Here is a 20,882-nt window from a genome sequence, read left to right as displayed (position 1 = left end):
GAGATGAAAGATTTGATTATGTAACGCCAGAGTATGAAAGCTTCCAATCCAACAGACCAGATAAAATTGGCCGAGATATCAAAGCTAATCAATAAGCGCGAGGTGGAAGATATAAGGAAATATAACATGGAGAAAATTGAGTATGCTGTAAAGAATGGGGGACGCCTTAAAGCGGTAAAGAAGAAATTGGGCATAGGCAAACACCAGATGTATGCGGTAAGGGACAAAGCGGGGAACGTCATTATGAATATAGATGAGATAGTCAAAACAGCCGAGGAGTTCTATACAGATCTCTACAGTAGCCATAGTAGTCAGGACCGTAATGAGATTGGCGGTAGGAACAAACATTCAGACGTTCCACCAGTGACGAAGGACGAGGACAAGAAACCATTAAAAACTATTAGACGAGGGAAATCAGCTGAAGAGGATCAGATAACTACAGATTTGTTGAAGGACGGGGGGATATCGTTCTAGAAAAACTGGCCACCCTGCATACGCAGTGCCTGGTGTCATCGACGGTACCGGCACCATAGAAGAATGCAAACATTCTTCTCATTCATAAGAAAGGGGACTCTAAGGACCCTAAAAATTACAGACCAAATTGCTTACTGTCTGTTACGTATAAGGTATTTACTGAGGTAATTGCGAATAGAATTAGGACAACCTTAAACTGCAATCAAGCAAAGAATCAAGCAGGTTTTCGGAAACGGTACTCTACTATCGATCATATCCATACCATCAGCCAGCTGATAGAAAAATGCTCAGAATATAACCAGCCCTTATAAATAGCATTCATTGATTAAAAAAAATTGGCTCAGTTGAAACCTTGGCGGTGATGCAGGCATTGCGAAATCAGGGTGTAGACGAGCCGTACGTGAAAATGCTGGAAGATATATATAGTGGCTGCACAGCAACCATAGTTCTGCATAAAGAAAGTAACACAATTCCTATAAAGAAAGGTGTTAGGCAAGGAAACACACTCTCCCCAGTACTATTCACAGCTTGCTTAGAGGAAGTATTCAGAGACTTGGAATAGGAGCAGTTAGGGATAAGGGTAGATGGAGAATACCTCAGTAATCTGTGATTTGCTGATGACATTGCCTTGCTAAGCAACTCGGGGGATGAACTGCGAATAATGACTGATGACCTAGACAGAAAACGTAGAAAGGTAGACTTGAAAATCAATATTCAGACGACTAATGTAATGTTAAACAGCCTCGGGAAAGAACAGCAGTTTACATTACGTAGCGAAGTACTGGAAGTAGTAGGTGAATATATCTACTTAGGACGGGTATCAACCGCTGATCCGGACCATGAAAAGGGTATAACAAGAAGGATAAGATTGGGATGGAGCACATTTGGCAAGCACTCGCAGATTATGACTAGCAGCTTACCGGTATCGCTCAAGAGACAATTATACAACAATTGCATCTTACTTGCACTCATCTGAAACGTGGAGGCTAACCAAGAAGGTTCTACTTAAATTGAGGACAACTAAGACGGCTATGGAACGAAAAATGGTAGAGGTAACATTAAGAGATAGGAAGCGTGCGGAGTGGGTCAGAGAAATAACTCAAGTTACCGACATTCTAGTGGGAATTAAGGAGAAGAAATGGGCATGGGCAGGATATTTTGTGCGAAGAGAGGATAACCGATGGTCGCTTAAGGTAACAAACTGAATTCCAAGGCAAGGAAAGCATAGCAGGGGGCGGCAGAACGTTAGGTGGGCGGATGAGGTTAAGAAGTTCGCAGGGGTCAAGTGGATGTAGCTAGCACATAAACGGGTTAATTGGAGAAATATGGGAGAGCCCTTCGCCCTGCAGTGGGTATAGTCAGGCTGATGATGATGATGATGATGATGATGATGGTGACCATAAACTAGCTTCGGTAAGGCATCTGACGCATAACATGAGAGTGCAGAGCAGAATACGAGGACACACATGGACAAGTCCCCAGCAGAGGCGCCTGCGTTGTGCATTCCGACGTATGTTGTCCTGTTTTGGAGTATTCGCAACGGCAAGGAACATTTCGATACACTTCGCAAGATAGCGGAAGTAAGGTGCGCACGTAACTCTTCGCTTGAATATGTATTGCTTTTCCTTGGTTGTGACGAATTCAGTGGCACAATAAGATGGGAACGCTGCTACTGCAGCCTGCTTCATCCCTGCCACCAACTCAAGTGCTCACTGCCGCCTCCATTTCGGAGCCTCTTCCACAACTGATGAGCTAGCGGCACTACACCTGGCTGCGGATTTCCTCTTAAACTGTTCTCATTTTACCCGTGCTGCTATCTTGTGTGATTCTAAGCCAGCCCTGCAGCTCCTTCATAAGCCTGAGTACAGCATACCTGTTGTATAGTCACTATCCAACAAGCTTCGAGTAGTGGAGGACAGAGGCACAGACCTCGTTCTTCAATGGCTCCCTCCCCGCGCCTGTTGGCATCGTAGGCAACGAACGGGCTGATGAATTAGATTGCCCACACCGACGATGCACCTGTTACCAATGCAATCACCAATGCAATCACCAAAGAGGCCGGCGCCCTGAAGTTAATATAGTCAGACTGATGATGATGATGATGATGATGATGATGATGATGATGATGATGATGATGATGACGACGAAACACAGAAGCCGCTGTGTCCCTACTTTTCTCAAATATGAGCAGCTTCTGATTACTCGGAAGTATCGCGGTCAGCTACTGCAACTCGCGCATAAAAATGGGTGGGCAGGGCATCTTGGCTTGAAAAAGACCAAAGCTGGAATTGCTCAGGAGTTTTATTGGCCGTATTGTTGGAAAGATGTTGAACATTTCGTGCGCTCTCGCGACACCAGAGAGTGAGCAAATCCACTGTCAAATGGAATGCGCCAATGAAGTTGGTGCCCGTCAAAACAACCTTTTCGGCGACTGGTAATCGGTATTGTAGGTCCTCTGCCAGGATCAACGAACGATTGCCGGTATGTTCTGATTGGCCTGTGTGTCGCGACCAGGTTCCCAGAGGTGGTACCACTTATAAGGAGCTAAATTCTTCCCAGGTCGTGGACGCTCTGCTCTCAATTTTCGCACGCGTAGGGTTCCCTTCCGAAATTCAGTGCGACACCGACAGCGTATTCACCAGCTGCCAACTTCCACCTTTTTAGATAAATGCGGAATCAAAGTGGTACACAGTTCGATCCATCATCCGCAATCCAGCCCAGTGGAACGAATGCACTCGGTAGTCAAGCCAATATTGAGAGTCCTGTGTTTTAAGCACAAGTGTGATTGGGAGGTCTGTATTCCCACCGCTATGTTCGCCTTGAGATCTGCTCCCCACGAAACCACAGGTTTTAGCCCAGCAGAGCTGCGTATGGCCGAATCTTGAGAACTCCGCTGCGCATGCAGCAAGAGTCTTGGGAAGGCAGCGATGAAGACTTATATGTAGTCTCATACATCCTCAACCTACTTCAGAGGCTTGGAAAAACAAAGAATATTGTAGAAAGCCATATGAAGGCTGCGAAAATCTTGTCGAAGGAGTACTAAGACAAGTCAGCAAAAAAACGCCTTCGAAGTAGGCAGCCAAGTGATGGTTCTTCGGCCATCAAAGAAAAACAAGCTCGCAGTTCAATGGGAAGGGCCCGCAAAGATTGTATCGAAGCTTTCCGATACTAAATATGAAGTGAAATTGGGAAGGCGGCCAACAAAATTTATCACAGCAACCTGATGGAACCATACATTCAGCGTCAACATAATTGTAAACTTGACTTTGAAGGCGGCCGATAAGGAAAGGGAGGAAATCCTGACTACGGCCGACATGAAATAGTGTGGTTTAGAGTTAATGTTGGATCAGTTGATGTTGGATGCACGTCTAGGCGCAACCCAAAAGCAAAATTTAAAGGAAATCGTTTCAGAATTGAATAACTTTTTTCGAACCGTCTAGGAAAAACAATGGTCGTAGAGCCCGATATCGAGCTGACATCGCAGGATCCGATTCGTACTGCAAAAGAAAATAATGGCTGAAGAAATCCAGCGCATGCGTGACTTAGGGGTTATAGTACCAAGTGAGAGCGACTACACATCGCCCCTAATACTAGTCCAGGTTCCAGGAAAGGATCCGCGGCCATGCGTCGATTATTGGCGTCAGAACGCGATAACCCGAGATCAGGCATATCCAATACCGAACCTGGAAGAATGCGTGGAGGCAGTGTCCAAGGCACATTACATCTCTACGCTAGACCTAGTGAGATGCTATTGGCAAGTCCCCCTTACAGAACAAGCTAGCCGTTACGCCGCTTTCGTTTCTCCTTTCGGAACGTTCCGCCCAGTTATGTTCAGTTTCGGACTCAAAAACGCGCCGTATTGTCGTTCCAGTCTGACGGATCGAGTGAATGGATCGAGATCAAGAGCAGGACGGAATTTATTTTTTTTTAAGCTTCCCGCGCTGTACACCTCAAGTAACACTTAACCCATAACTGCTGTTATGCAGTTGAAGTGTTGTGACCATGAGATGTTGTGAATAAAAACGACGGGAAGATACATATATCCATGGAACGATTCGATACGGGTGATTATAACGTTTCTGAAAGGATTCGACCCCTGGTTCTTCGGCACGGTACTTCAGCGCCCTAACCACTGCACCACCACAGTGGGGTGATCAACACTACTTATTTCTTGTGATACAAGGATGACAACAAAGCCTTTCCCAGCTCACCGCGTAGCACAGGGGCTTTCTGCAATGAGGTGAATTTCAGGTACTGCAGCGTTTCTCCTATGCTTATAAGCACGACTCTGCCTCTTGCTTTGAATGGAAGGTTCAGCCTCAAGGAATGTACACCTTGTTATATCCTAATTACTCCTTCGAGTAATAAAGTTCGGCCTAATGAACGCAAACCTTTGGTTACAATATCCGCGATACACCAGACAGTGCATTGATTTGCTGTGTTCAGCGCCAAATGATGATGTGCTGAAAAAGTGTGCTTTATAAATTCGTTAACCTTTGCTTCACGAGCGTTCTCAATGGGCGAGTTGGGGCTTCATATTTTATGGCTAAACAAGCACCATTTTGGATGATTTCGCCATTTCACATAAGCTTGAGCTTCTGCCCCAGGAAAAGCTACAGGCAAACGTAGATAACAAATTACTGCTGAAAAAAAAAGGAAATCTTTGAATGATTCTCGGAAATCGCAGTGTACGAGACGCGTGCTTGGTTTAACTACCAGAGGCTCATCAAATTGCACTGGCATCGTTCAGAACGCCTTAGTAATTGGTTTGTCCTCATATATACGCCGTCACTGAATTGACAAATTATTTTAATTGTCGTAAACTGAATCCGTAACCTCGATATCAGCAGCAGGAATAGTCACAATTTCCAGTTATTGAAGCACCAATGCGAGAATAAACGCTTTCAATCAGTCGACCTAAATAGGCATCAACTCTCCAAGATCTGGGCATTTCATTTTTATTGTAACCACTTCCGCGTTCATCTCCGTCCCCAATAACGTAGCACCTTACACTGACAGGCCGTGATAGGGCAATAACGGAGCAGGCAAAAGAAGCTTCCACCGTTGGTATCGCAATTAAACTAGAGTTAACCAGAGTTATTGTAAGATCACATGTGCCATCTGTATTTAAAAGCCCATGGTTTGTAAATAAAATTTTCATTTGCCAGTACCGCCCTATGTTGTCTCCGCCCTCCGTCCTGTGCCTGCTGCGGTTTTACTTTCCTTATATCAGAGTTAAGCCACAACTAATTTTTTCGACAGTATAAACAGTCTCGCACTGCCAGTGCAAACTGTTCAGGTTTCTCCCCACTATGCAGCTTCAGTTTTTGCATGCTGGGCAGGGGGATTTATCGCCTAACTCCACGCTTCTCGCTCATGTGGTTTCAGATTTCATTATATGCCTCTACATTTGACTCGTGATCATATAAACGTGGATCAGCTTGCTGTTACATTCTAGTTAATGTGTTCATGTGCGCGCGCTGCAAAATTGCCGATATCGTCCCCCAAAGTAGACTTCTAATAAAGATTATACGCACGGACACATCTCGCAGGTGTAAACACTCCGCTAGCTTTTTCTCCGCACTTATACTCTTGCGCGCTTGTCGAGATGTACGTTTTGTGAAGAAGAAGATGGACCCCTTCGCTGGACGCTGATGAGAAAGAAGAAGGTGTGTGGAATTGCCATCGCGCAGATCGTGTTGGTCTTGATCACCCCGTTTCTCCGTCGACCTCGACGCCGTCCTGAACGTCTTTCTACATTTGGTGGAGGTGCGGCCTGATACCCTTGTCTCACGCTGCACACCGAGGCTGCACAGCACGCAGAAGAATGTCGCCAGATTGCACGGACATTCACAACCGACTCTCAGTGGCGCCAAAAATATCGCCATGACACCATTCAGAAGAATGCACCGCACTTCGAGCCCGGCTCACTCGTGTGGCTATGGGTTCCATCCGGCAGCCCCGGCCTCTCAACAAAACTGATCTCAAAGTATCATGGGCCATATCGCGTCGTCGAGCGCACTTCACCAGTGAACTATGTTGTTGAGCCGCTTACGCCATCTTACGATTTGCGACGCCGTGGCCGTGAAATTGTTCATGTGCAGCGCCTTAAGCCGTTCTACGACACCATTGTGCCTTCGTCCCCTTAAGTCGCCAGGATGGCTCCTTTTTCCCTAGGGGGCATTGTGAAGAAGATGGACCCCTTCGCTGGACGCTGATGAGAAAGAAGAAGGTGTGTGGAATTGCCATCGAGCAGATCGTGTTGGTCTTGATCGCCCCGCTTCCCCGTCGACCTCGACGCCGTCCTGAATGTCCTTCTTCTACAGTTTATTGAAGTGTATTTTTAAACGGCGAAATATAGTTTAACTTCACTTGATGATAAACAGTAAATTTCCAAATCCTCGCAGCTGCAGATGGTAGAATAGTTTACGTAAAAACGAGCCTTTTGTTTGTGAACATACCAGGCAAATCCAGAAATCCAGTGATGTTACGTTCTCTAACTATACAGCCGAAAAATGTCGACAAGTGTCTTAGCGAATTGGAAAGCACGGCGAATAACACGAGAAGCGATACACACAAGCGCCGAAAGCGTGCCGTTTGCCATTGTGTGTGTCGGGTTCCTGCGCCATATTATGCAAAAAAAAAAACAAAAAAACAAAAACAAATACCAACCTGAGAATTGCATATCTTACTATCATATTCATTTAACATTGCCGGCAAAGTGCGGTGCCTTGTAACGCGTGAAAAGCTACAAGTCAGTCGATGTTAGCTACTGCACGCAAACTTTCGTTTCAGAAAGCCAGGCATCGAGTCAGTCTGAGGCACGACTGAGATTACTAGTACTGCTACGTGATACGAATTAAACAGACACTGCAGAAAGAAATAGTTGATTCCGCATACTGCAGCTATTCGCGCTTCTCAAACCACTTGCCCGTGATGCGGTAAAATAACACCGGCGGATCCACGTTCTTTTTGCTCAGCAGACTGTTGTGACAGTACACAACACAACAGTAATGTCTTCCTGCTTTTCTCGAATACGAGGGGACATATGTGTTGTGTTGGGTTTGTTTTTTTGGCGCATAAGCAAATAAGGCTATCATGCGCCAAGAGCAAGGTTGATTTGTTTTGGGAAAAAAGGGGGAAAGCGGGTGTGTTTCAAATAGTTTGTTTAGAAATACTCATTTTAGGAACCGGGTCGCGTTGGTTTTTATGAAGCATAAGCTGCTAACGCAATGATGTGGAAAGCGTCAGGTTTTAATTTGTTTAGAGATGCACACTTGATTTATTCGACAGTTTGAGTAAAACATTTCCTTCCCTTAGAAAACTGAAAACACCCGACAAACCTACAATTCCATCTTTCCTTAAAGCAGTTTTGGGTGAAAAGGAATGTGTTGTTTGTAAAATGGGGAAAACTATTTGTTTCTCAGTGTTTTGAGACCTGTGCATGAGAATAAAACGTGGGTAAGAGTTAGTTGTTCTCCACAATCTTCGCATTGAGGTTCGTCTTTTTTTGTCAGCAGAAAATTATGCGTCAGGTGTGAGTGTCCAATGCGGAGGCGGCATATTATTACGTCTATGAAGCATTTCTAATGCACGACCTTCATTCTAATTGCAGTTTGTTATTCACTTTACTATTCCTGAAAGACTGCCATTTTTCTTTTTGTTTGCGATGTACAAGTTTCATACAGTCTTTGTAGCGTAGTTTTATTCTCTTCATTTGTTTGTTATGAGCTTCCGCAGCACGTGTCTGCTCTCTCGTTTCCTTTAATGCAAAAGTGGCTCGGGACCCAGAAGAATTTTATATTAGTATATCATCGAGCAATGGCTGTTGCTATATTATGTATTATGTCCCCGAGTAACGGAGCGGCTGTATTTTTTAGGCTTAGAGCTCCGAGGACGGCTAGGGTGTTTGTGTAAATAATGCTGTCTGTAACATTCTCTTATTTTCTCTACGGCAACAGAAATGGCGTGGGATTCAGCAGTAAAAATAGATGCATAGTGTGGGTGTCTTATTACTTTCTCGGAGCACAACTGCACTTCCCATGTACACAGCTGTTTGCGATCCATCGGTATAAAACTCTGTGAAGCTTCTGTAGTCCTCCTGAAGTTTATGGAATTCCTGAATAATGCGCTCTTGTGGGGCTTTAGGCTTTGGAAACTGTGTGAGAGTGAGATCACAGATTGTGGGAAGATTGTACCATGGCGGTAGAGGGCTGTTGTTTTGAGCGATATGCGGTATTGTGTCCAGAATATGGAGTTTGCAACATATCTCTTCGAACCGCATTATCAACGGCCTCGTTGACTGAGGTCTACTTGTGAAAATGATTCTGAAGGGGAAAGTTGTGACTATTGAATGGCACAGGTGTTTTTTTTTTTTGTGACTTTATTCTGAGGACATATGCCCATTTAAGTAAAGCTCGTCTATCTTTCAGTGAAGGCTCGTTAGTTTCTACATATAGGCTATCCTCAAGAGACGTTCTCTATGCACTACAAGCAAGGCGGGGGTCTAAGTTATGCACTGGGTCTAATTTTTTTAAAAATATGATTGCCTTGCTGATCCATAAACTATGCTTCCATAGTCCAAGCAGAAGCGCACAACAGAGTGATATATATGCAAAAAGGCATGCCCTATCCGATCCCCAATATTTACGTGAAAGGACCTTCAGGGTGCTTAGGGATTTGGAGGCTTTCTTCTTTGGTGCTTGTATCTGGGGGAGAAAAGTGAGTTTTTTGTAAAACGTAATGCCTAAGCATTTGTGGTTATTGCTTACGGGCAATTTGATTTCATTTAGGTATAAGTTAGGGTTGCGCTGTATGCCTCGTTTGAGCGAGAACATAACTGCTACTGTCTTCTGCGGAGAAAATTTAAACCTATTATCACTAGCCCATTTCGTTAGCTTATTTATTATTATTTGGACCTGTCTCGCACATGTGGACATGTTGCACGATGTGTAGGCTGTTTTAAGGCCGTCCACATAGAGTGAATACATTATGGAATATGGCATTACTTTGCCAATAGTATCCATTTTTACAACAGAAAGTGTTGTTTTTAAAATGCACCCTTGGGGTACACCATTCTCCTGCAGAAAGGTTCTTGACAAGGTGGTCCCAAGACGCACTTGAAACGAACGATGTGACAGAAAGTCACCTAAAACCTTTAGCATTCTGCCACGTATGCGTAAATCTGCCAGGTCGCGCAATATCCCAAACCTCCAAGTTTGTGTCATATGCCTTCTCAAGGTCAAAGAAAACGGCAAGACAATGCTGTCGGTGTATAAAAGCCTCACTGATAGTGTTTTCGAGACGCACAAGATGGTCAGTTGTTGAGCATCCTTTTTAAAAATTCACTGGTGAATATTTAAAAGTTCGTGAGATTCTAAAACAAAAGTTAGTCTGAGGTTTAAAATACATTCAAATAAGTTTGCTAAAACGCTGGTGACAGCAATTGGCCTATAACTACCAGGAGATGTTGGCTCCTTTCCAGGTTTCAAAAATGGTCCGGCAACAGCTTTTTTCCACGCCTCCGGCAATTTTTCTATGTCCCAAAGTTTGTTAAAAAATTTTAATAGTGCCTCTATAGCATGTTCGGATAGGTGGGCCAGCATTTCATATGAATTTGGTTCGGCCCAGATGCAGTCTGTGTACCGGCAGCTAGGACATTTTTTATTTCTTGTAGTGTAATTAAGCTATTATATGGTTCTTTTGTACCACCACTTGTTGGACGTTTTTTCTCTCTGCTGTGTTTTTGTATTTTAGGAATGTTTGAGTGTAGTGTGATGAACTTTAAACTGCAGGAAAAATATTCACCTAAAATGTCGGCCTCTTCTTTTACAGTTGTCAGTACTCTGGGGGCTGTTAGAAGGAGAATGGGGAATGGAGAGTAGCTGCCATTTAGCTTTCGAACCTGTTCCCACATTTGTTTCGATGTTGTTGAGCTGTTTATTGATGTTACATAATTCCGCAAGGTTTTTTCGGCGCGGCGGCGGATGTGTCGGGCTTCGACTCTTGCTTTTTTAAATTTTGCGAAATTGTCCTGTGTTGGGCACCTGAGAAAAATTCCCCATGCTATGTTTTGTTCCTTTTTTGCTTCTTTATATTCTTTTGAATACCAGACTTTGTGATTTTGTTTCACCACTCCAGAGGTCTGAGGAATTGCTATGTGCGCTGTAGTAAGGATGCAATTTGTGTAAGCATCATTTAGCTCATCTATATTATATTTATCAGAAGTAATTGCTTCTAGGCTGGCCTTCTCTCGGAACAGTTCCCAATCGGCTAACTGCAGCTTCCAGCGTCGCGGCTTGAATGGGATGACTTATGGTGAAGATGTTAAGGTGATTAGTACAGGTAAGTGATTACTTCCATATGGCTTACCTAAAATGTCCCATTTATAATCTGTTAATATAGAGGGTGAGCGCTGAGAGATAAATCAATACAGCTCATTTTTCCTGAGCTAGATGAACAGTAGGTTGGTTTCCTGGTGTTAAGGAGACAGATATTATTACACAGTATAAAATCATCTATGACTTCGCCTCTCGTATCTGTTTTTCTACTGCACCAAAGGATAAAATGTGCATTAAAATATCCTACTAATAAAAATGTATCTGGAAGCTCCTTTAAAAGATTTAATTAATGAATACTAAACTTAAGGTGTGGCTGAACGTATATGCAGCACACAGTTATTGTTTTAAACGCATGGAAGGTCACCACAATAGCTTCAAACTTAGTTTTAAGTTTGTCTTCTCGAACTGCTACTCCATATTTTTACTATGATGGCAACGCCACCTAAGAGCCTGAGAGCCTGCTGTCGGTCCGGACGGAAGACGGTATAGTTTTTGAGTGTGTTCTTATGTTCGGGACCTAAGTTTGTTTCTTGCAAACAAAAGGCTAGTGGTGAGTGAGTGGCTAATAAGTATTTTATGTCATTCATATTAGTTAAACGTCCTCTGCAGTTCCATTGTATAAAACCCATTTTGTAACTGATGAGTAGAGAAGGCTAAGGTTTGCTTTCGGGCGCTCTGATTCGGGGCTTATCTCTTTTCTGCCGATCCAAGGAGCTGCGCCGCCCGTCCGACGTCGACGGCACAGGACTGCCTTGGCTTTTGTCCATCGCGTCTTCTGACACGCTGGACGCCCGTGCGGACCGCACAGCTACGTTTGTGTTTGCCCTCAACACGTGGTGAGAGGCCTTGGGGCCGGCTGACCGGGGGGTCTGCGCAGCCTGTTTTTCTAGCGGTGGCGCAGTGCTGGCCGCACCTACCAAGGGCACGGATGGCCCTGCTCCCGGTTCACTGTATGAAACCTGGGCAGCTGCCATAGTCGGTTGTGGCTCAGTGCCCTGTGGCGCCACAACAGAACAGGCAGGTTTATTTTACAGAACACGATGTCGTGCTTCCCGGAAAGTTATGTTTTTTTTTTACCTTGATGGTAATGATTTTCTTGTCTTGTTTCCATATTGGACATGTGCGTGAATAGGCAGGATGACTGCCCCTAAATATTTGGCCCACAAAGTGGCTGAACCTCACATTTCTGGGAATCGTGTTCACGGGAAGCACATTTTGCACATCTCTGCTGGCCGCGGCAGGTCTGAGAGCCGTGACCGTAGCGTTGGTATTTGAAGCAGCGGCGAGGATTTGGAATATCTTTTCTGAGTTAAAGTTTCACATGGCCTATTTCGACTGATTCGAGGGGGATTCTTTGTGCAAATGTCAATACCAGGTGCTTGGTTAGAATCTCTGTCATCACGCCTCATTTTTATCCTATACACATCTGTTACGTTTTTTTCTTCTAGGCCTTCTAGCTGTTCCTCTTTAGTCAGGTATCTGAGGTCTTCGTCAGAGATAACTCCGCGGACAGTGTTCAGAGAACGATGGGGACTGATTGTCACTGGGATTTCGCCAGAAGACTTCAATGTGGACAGTTTTCCATGCTGATGATTATAGAAAATTTCCAGTCTTCGTTCGGAAGTTTCTTCACATTGTAACCCTGACCTATTACTTCTGTCAGTGTCTTGCTGACTATGAAAGGTGTGAATTGTCTAGCCGTTTTCTCGGTGTTGTCGCTGTTTACTGCATCAAATCGTGGAAACCTGTTTGGACTTTTCGGAAAAAATTTGGAGGTTTCATTGATGCGACCCCCTTTTCGGGATCAATCATGTGAGGGTAAATAAGTCATTAAAATAATGTTGTTCTGCCAGGGTGGCGGCCACCCACCACCGAGCCCAACGAGGGGACGGGACAGGAGCTTCCGAGAAAGTCCAGCCCACGCCAGCCTTACACCCTAACTGTAACCAATTATGGCGTAACACAGGATGGTTAGCCGCACAAGGTTAACCCTTGCCACCTAGAAAAGGAAAAACCAAAAAAAAAAAAAAAAAGAGGCGGAGACAGGACAGTTGTAAGAAAGAACACAGGAAAGCAAAAGATGCGGGGGAGGATAGGAAAAGGCGACTGCCGATTTCCCCCGGTCGGGTCAGGCCAGAGGTGCCACATATGGGAAGCGTGGGCCAAAGTGATGTGTTTGCTCCGCCGAGGGGCCTTAAAGTTCCAAACACTCGGCATCGGCTCAAACACCAGGACCACCTTTTTCCCAGTAATGGTGATGCCACGCACAGCTAAACATGGATGCTCGGGGTCCGTGGTGTCACACAAAACACACAAACACCTACTTTTACAGGTGCCTCCTGCGGGGGAGGGGACACATGTCATTGCGCACCATTGAATAATATTACAAGCGAATAATATTACGTCGCTGGCGTTTCGACATAGATCAACATGTTGCCGCGCCTGCTGCACTCCACAAATCCGCTGCCGGCCCACTCCCGCTATTTCGCCTCGCGCCGCTGTGGCGCCTCGAAACCCTATAGACATTCACGCCCTATAGACAACGAGACTCGCCGTCGAAGCCGTAGTATAAATGCCAGCCTCTGCCGAAGTATGTTCTTTTATTTTTGTTTAATACATTGATCAAGATTTAGATCAGTGTCTTCGCTGATTCATACTTACAGCGCAAACGACAGGACAAAGATGAAGGAGAGACACCACACAGCGCTGTGTGGTGTCCTTCCTTCATTTCTGTCTTGTCGTTTGCGCTGTAGTTATGGATCGTCAAAAACACCAACTCGCCCAACAAATGCTAGTATCTTCCCAACAGGCCTAATTGACCGAACGTCTGAGAGGGTTGCCCTGCGCTACAACCGAAGCATTGCGCCAAATGCTTGACATATAAGGTAAGATGGAGTCCAAAGTCAGACTCCGCCCGCACCACTAATGTATCGCGGGAAGAGAAAGTTCCGCAATTCTAAAAATAAATGAATAGGAAAATGAGACAAATGTTTTTGGTTGGAAGTTATTAAATAAAAGGGGGAGATGCTACTAAAGCGACCCACAGCCGAGGAAGCGGGCCCGGGGAGACCCCACGTATCTCCCCTGGGAAGTAGCGGAAGGGATGGGTTGTAGGGTAATGGGAAATAGGAATTAGGATAGGGTTATGGGAAGTTGGAGGGAAATGTGGGCAGCGTAGGATTTGACTGAAAGCATTGTAGTACAAAGAACATGTGGTTTTATTTTCTGCTATACAAATGAAGCACTCAATGTACACTTGAAACTCTTAGGTCGCTGCAAAGCGAAGGAAATCCACCTCGCATTGAAAAGCTATTTTTTGTTTTTTTTTTTAATTTGAATCATTCTCATCGTCATCATTAGACCGACTACAGCTACTACAGGTCAAAGGTCCCTGCTATGTACCTTCAAATAACAGGTAGTGCCAGCTGCGCGCACGTAATCCTCACCAGCTTTCTAATCCCATCCGCCCGCATAACTTTGTACAGCGTTCCGCTGCCCTTGTCTAGCCTAGGAATCTAATCTGTTACCATTAGCAACCTTCGCTTATCTTGCCTTTTCATTAAATTCTCAACCATGCCGACCTCATCTTTTCATATTGGATAGATTGTCAATAATTCCCACTTGTTCTCTGGCCAATTCTAACCCACGGTCTGCTCTTCCTGTCTCCTAACTTATTACAATATATAACGACGGACGCAGACAGGAGGACGAATGTGAGCTTCGAAGCCTATAAGAATTTGTAGGGTGAACGTCTGACTAAATTCATCGAAAGGAACAGTGGATAGCACAAGATGCACTGCAGGGCTGTAGTTGGTTCAACACGAAACACTCTGAGCAGCACACAACGAATGGGCGCGGACGGAATGAAAAGCCACACCTTAATGCTGACTGAAGCTTTCCGCGCACTGCTCCTATATTTACAAATCGGTGCCTAAGCAGACGCGTATTAATTTAGAAAAATCGAACAATGCTTTCTATATAGTCGAAAAAGTTTGCTTCTTATAACAGTAGTGGCACTTAAGTCCTGAGTTAAATCAGGTACGTGAAGGTGACGGCTCCTTTCATCGCAGAGAGTATAAGAACGCCATGGGGAGCTACAGTGCTTGGCTCGGGAGCTAACCCGGTGCTGTGGATATTGTTAAAAAACACTCAACATTGCTGGGGAGACTCAGGATAGTTGCGAAATTACGCGGGAAAATTCAGGTACACTGCCAGACTTCATTCCATGTTTTTTTTTTTTATTATAAGCAAATAGTGTTTCACATTCACTGCCTGTCTGCGTAAGCATGCATGCTTGTATGCGGACAGGGCAGTCCAACCCATATATCACTTTTATACGAGAAAGTGAAGTGCAGATTTTCGCTTTATAAAACATTTTAAGACACTGCAAGCAGTGGAAAAAACAAGCAGAAAATTCATTCGCACTGACGGCTTTTCAAAAGGATATTAAACCTCTGTACACATACTCAAGAACAAGCCTAAATTAACTGCCCAATAAAAAAAAAAAGAGAGAGAAAAAAAAAGAACCTAGCGCACCTGTTACTGTATCCAAGGCACCATACCGCGATTATCTGCCTCCGGGATCACAGACACCTAGCGGGATCTCTTAAAGGATACATCCACTCGGCTCCCGCAAATCCGCTAGGCAGAAACCGCGAAAGAATAGCACCCCAAACACAGTAAATCGGAATACAAAAATGCATTAAAAGCACATGATCAGCTGATGCAAAATGCAATAAGAACACTCTTACCACATAAAGCCAAATTCCAGCTCTACACAGACGAAGAAAAACAGCCGATCATTTAGCAAGTTTCCAGAGCAAAACGGCAATCACAATAGAAAGCACACTTTGAAGGAACAGAACACACACGCGAAAAAAAAAAAAAGAAAGTATTTAGTTAACGATTTCTACTGGATATTTTTCCAAAAACATTCATATACTTTACGTCTGGCCAATGTAACGGAAGTTATATCCGGATCCACTGCAATTTTATATAAGTAAAATGGAATATAAACTTCCTTCGTTCGTTTACCGTAGTTTGTGGAGACTCTTGGTACGGCATAAGTTGCTATAGCGCGAAGGTCGCAAGTTTTTATATTCCTTGTTTTGAATTCCCTAGGGAAGAAATGGCTCGTAAGTAAAATATTTAGCATCTGTTTCTGCGCCGTAGTACTGAGTGCTGTCTCAATTTCTGCAATATATTTACTCTGTGTACTAGTTCCGTAATTTATGTTTCGTGCTATGTTCTTTATTATTGTGTTTAAGACGTTCATTTTACATTAGGCTGCCCATCTAAAGACTGTTACCCGTATCTGGGTGTTGATTCCTCAAGTGCCTTATATATGCTTCTGCGTAATGTTATACTGCAGACTGATCCTAATCTGTATATAACAGCGGAAACAGCTCTTAGTCTCTTCGCTAGGTATTAAATGCGGGATATTCACGAGAAGTACTCACCAAGGCACAATCCTAGATACTTCACGTTTTTAGAAATGCGACTTCGGGACATTTACAATTACTGCAATTGTCCCTGTTCATGTAAAGCTTGGATGACAACAATTTTCCTCTGAGGACTGCGGAAGAACATAAATTGGGGTTTTTGTTTTTTTGAGGTAGATGAAATTGCTATTAAACTATGACATTATTTACAGATGTATTGCTGCAGTAGACACACCCCTTTATTATGCTTAGATCTAGCCAGGATTAGTGACGTGTCATCAACATACTGATACACACCGGAATGTAGACCCAACTACGTTATATCATTTATCTAGAAATTAAGCATAAGGGTCCTGGGGCGGATCCCTGTGAAACACCACATTTCGCGGGAAGTAAAGAACTGTTAACTCCAATTATTCTAACAGCTTAATGTTTGCCTTTGAACTCGACATCAAATAGCTGCCTGTATGGCCCACATAATTCCATCAGATATAATTTTTCTGTTAATAAACTATGGTTAATGGTATCGAACGCTTTTTTTGAGACCTAAGAAAAGCGCCAGGACAATTTTGTTACTGTCCATGGCTTTGGTCACATTCTCCGCAAAATCTTCAATAGGTGTGGTGTTGTATTTCCTACACACAAAACCATGCTGAGACTCAGACAACAGGTGGTGCTTACTACAAAAGGAAGTCATCCGCTATACATTACTTCCTCTAGGACAGATGCATAGACACAATGGAATGGCTATAGGTCTATATTTCAGACACTGTTGCTTGTCACCGTCTTTATGAACAGGCCTTATTAACGATACCTTCATTTGATACGGGAGTTCACCAGTTCGTATGATTTCTAATAGTAACAATATAGCAACCGTAAATTTATCATGATTCACTATTAGGGCTGTGACCTGAATTCCATCATATCCTGGTGGCCTTGTTAGAGACAGCGTAGTTAGAGCCTCTTTTACCTCTATGTCGGTGAGCTCAGTCATATATGCTGAATGAAGAATTTAAGCAAGAACTATGCGCACCTTCTATGTGTGGATGTCACGTTGTCCAAGAGATTCTGTTATAGTGGCAAAAGCATAGTTGAATTCATTGCTGAACTCTTCTAGTTTTCTACATGGGAAGTGATTAGCGATTATTTCTTCAATATCCCGTTTTTTTTTTCCACTTAAAGAGTTAAGAATATTCCAGAATTTTCCTTGCATTTTTGTACAGTTATTTAGCTGTTGTTTAAAAACTTATTTTTCACTATCCTCATAATAGCTGTTCGCTTATTCCTGGTTTGTCTGTATTCTTTTAGGCCTGCATTAGAGGCATCCTGGTTACACCTTTGCCGTAAACGTTGTTTAAGTAACTTGTTTTTACTGTATTGTTGTTTATCCAAGGTTTTTCTGCCTGCCTTTTCTTCATATGGACAGTTTTTGTGAGGGTCTGTAGATAACATGAAATGGCTTATCAGTTGAGCATATTCTTCATAATCATTAAAATTCCGGAGCGAGTCCCAGCCGTAATCATTAATTTGGCGACCAACTTTCTTGTTATCTAAAATAGAGTTCTTTGACATACACTTTTCAACACTACCCTTGTCCCTACCAAAAACTGTGGTGGTTACATTGTAGTGATCTAAATTTTGCTTTATAATACTAGAGTATGCTTCCATATCGACTATACGTGTATTAATATGATCGATGCGCGAATGCACTAGTTGCGCTACCAGATCTTCTTCCCTAGTAAGATTTGAAATTTTGGTTTCAAAACCATGCCCTGTGAGAGCTGTTGAGTAGTCAGATACATCATATTTGCCTGTTGAAGAGGTATCAATGTGTAAAGTCACCAATAATATGACATTATTATGTTTGTCTAAGCTCGGAAATTGCATCTCGAGCTCATTAATAAATTCTTTCACATTTTTCACAGGTGGTCTGAATATAGCACATATCACAAACAACAAATTAAGTCTTTCAAGTGTGATGGTGACTACTTCGGCTTCCAATAAGAAACATTGAAATATTTCCTTCAAGAGAAGAATCCTTAACATATATCGCACCTCTTCTCCCTTTCTGTCATTCCTACAGAGCGAAAATTGTTTGAATATTCCTATTTGATAGAACTGCACCGTGTCACTTTAAACGTTCGCCTCGGTTAAAACAATCAGATCTAAAAATGATATGGATTTATGCACATGCTCTATTAAAATGTTCCAGTATTTTTAAATGTGTCTGATGTTCACATGTATCAAGAGATGCAGTTTTCTTCTGTTCATTAATATTGTCGAACCTGCGTGTTGTCTATTCATTTAGTTGTCAAACTCCTAGCTCATGTTATAAATGATAGGGTCTCCTTCGAATCAACTGTAATTGCAGTGGATTCATATCATGCTTCCTCGTAAAGTTTTTGACATTTTTCACCCACAGATATTTGTGTGATATTTATTTCGCTCTTTTCTTTGCTAGCCACAGCAGGTTCCTTCATTAGGCTGTCATTTTCTCGTTGATGAAAATATTGTCGTCTCTCAGGAATGTTCTCTTGCTAGCCCATTCATCTTTTGTCTGTATGCTCAGAAATCTAACCAGTATAGGAGATGTGTTGCCCGCTTTAGCGTTTATTCTGTGTATGCTTTCCACATGTTCAGTCGTCGGATCCGCCAGTCCGAGCCTTCCCGCAGGCAACCGTAACTCCTCTCTCAGGTTTTCATTCCTCTTTTCTGGAATGCCGTGGATCTCAATGTTTCGCGTAGAGGAATGTTCTTTTAAGCTTAGAAACCACAACCTCAGGCAAGCTACCCCAGACTTTTAAGCCAAAAAGGCTGTTTTCAGCGTTACAAACGTTTGCTTAATATCGTCTATTTTTGTTGTTGTTTGTAAGCATTTATAACACGCTGTTATGGGGCTCAGATAAGAGCTCCAATGAGGCTTCCATTGTTTCCATTTCCTTCCCTGTTCCTCTAGTTTTAACAGCACGTCATCGTGTTTCGCCGTTTCAGCTGCAGTAGTCTTCTAATTTTTCTAGATGGTTCAGTACGTCCGTTACCTTCTCTGTCAGTATAGTCATGCAAGTCATCACGTCTCTGATTGAGGCTCCTGCTCTTGATCCACCTCGCCAGTATCAGAGTGAATGCCTCGTTTTTGTTTTGTTGCCCCTGCACATCCGATGTGCAAGTTGGGCACGTCCCGCATTCTAAGTCGTTCTTGTACATTATTTCAAATCTGCCTTTGTTACGCTCGAGCATTGACCAATGTGATACGAGTCTTAACAGATTAGACAGGTAATGTTATCTGACGTAATTGTCTTCCATTTCAGCTAAGAAGAGTGCAGCCCGGCGTAGCGCACAGAGCCAAAAGTGGCCAAAACATTAGGCTATTTCCCTTACCTAAAATTGCAAGAGATCATCGGCGCTGCTCAATGTGCGTACCATCGGACTGTTGGCGGGAACATCGAAAGAAGCGAAACTACAACGTAAATGTCCTGCGCCGGTGATAGCGAATAAGAGCGATGAAGGTAAAAATATGTGAGACAATGTCTAAATAAACATAAAGATCCTTAAAGGTGTTAGCAGTTGGCTTCCCAGTGCGTCAGTATACGGTAGGTTCGGTTTGGTTTGTTGAGTTTACCGTCCCACATCAACTTAGGCTAAGAGAGACGTTAGTGGAGCACTAGAATTTTGACCACCAGGGGGTCTTTACGTGCACTGATATCGCAGAGGACAGTGGTGAGCAGCCTTGTCTAGAGCGCGGCGACGGTGCTCTATGGAGCAAGTCAGCGTCATCCAGCGTTAGGCCCTGGGTTTGAGTCATGCGTCCCGTGCGCATGCGTGGCCAAAATAAAGCGGTGCCTACTCGCGACTTCACGGCCTCATTTCCGCTCAGTGCTTGCGCATAACGCCGCCAGGTATGCGCTTAATATGTAACAGCGGCGAGAAAACCAACGCGTTTCGTGCGAATCACGAAGCGGCTGGGCAAGCAAGTGCAAGTGATAACGGATCATCGTGCGTTTCAGACACGCACCTGGCTAAGAGTTCGAGAATTGGGCCTTGTTGGTTGTTTAATGCGTTGTAGGTGTTATATTTTATCACGTCTTTGCATTGGCCTTGCAGCTACACGGGACACTGCATTTGGCATTCGTACAGATCTAGGAACTTGACATCCTCCAAGAAGAAATCACCGGGGCGGCGAGCGCTGTGTATGGAGGAACGCGCGTTAATCCTCTATTGCTCGCGCTTGCTTATCTGGCCGTGTTGATGTACTCGAGGAACACTGGGCATCGCGACGCGCTGGCGACCGATACAGCCTCATAAATGCAGGCAGCGCGGCCCTAACGGCACAAAAGCTAATCGCAAGGGAGGGGGTGGAGTAGGAAGCGGTGAGCATCCTTTTGATTAGCCGCGCATGCGCACTGGACGCATAACTCAAACCCAGAGCTCAACGTTAGATGTGACTGACTTGCTCCGCACAGCGCCGTCGGAGCGCTCTAGACAAGGCTGCTCACCACTTGCTTCTTTCCTTCATCTGAAAGCTGCCGCCGCTATCGAGATAGGATCCCGCGCCCTGAGGTTCAGGAGTCGCGCTTTCTAACTACTGAGCCACCGCGGAAGGCAGTATACGGTAACATGCATCAACGGG

General features: G+C 43.9%; 2 protein-coding genes across 2 annotated transcripts in view; one reads left to right on the top strand and one right to left on the bottom strand.

Moving 5' to 3' along the window:
• LOC146208373 (uncharacterized) overlaps positions 1-20,882 on the bottom strand; it is a 157,557-nt gene that overhangs the window by 26,412 nt on the left and 110,263 nt on the right. The window lies entirely within an intron of this gene.
• Positions 1-20,882, top strand: part of LOC146208374 (beta-1,3-galactosyltransferase 5-like) — a 32,126-nt gene that overhangs the window by 417 nt on the left and 10,827 nt on the right. The gene's annotated exons all lie outside the window — the stretch shown is intronic.

This window comes from Amblyomma maculatum, chromosome 1 (assembly GCF_055883805.1).
Source record: "Amblyomma maculatum isolate TAMU_Amacu chromosome 1, ASM5588380v1, whole genome shotgun sequence".
Lineage (NCBI taxonomy): Eukaryota > Metazoa > Arthropoda > Arachnida > Ixodida > Ixodidae > Amblyomma > Amblyomma maculatum.
This window is presented reverse-complemented; position numbering and strand designations above follow the sequence as displayed.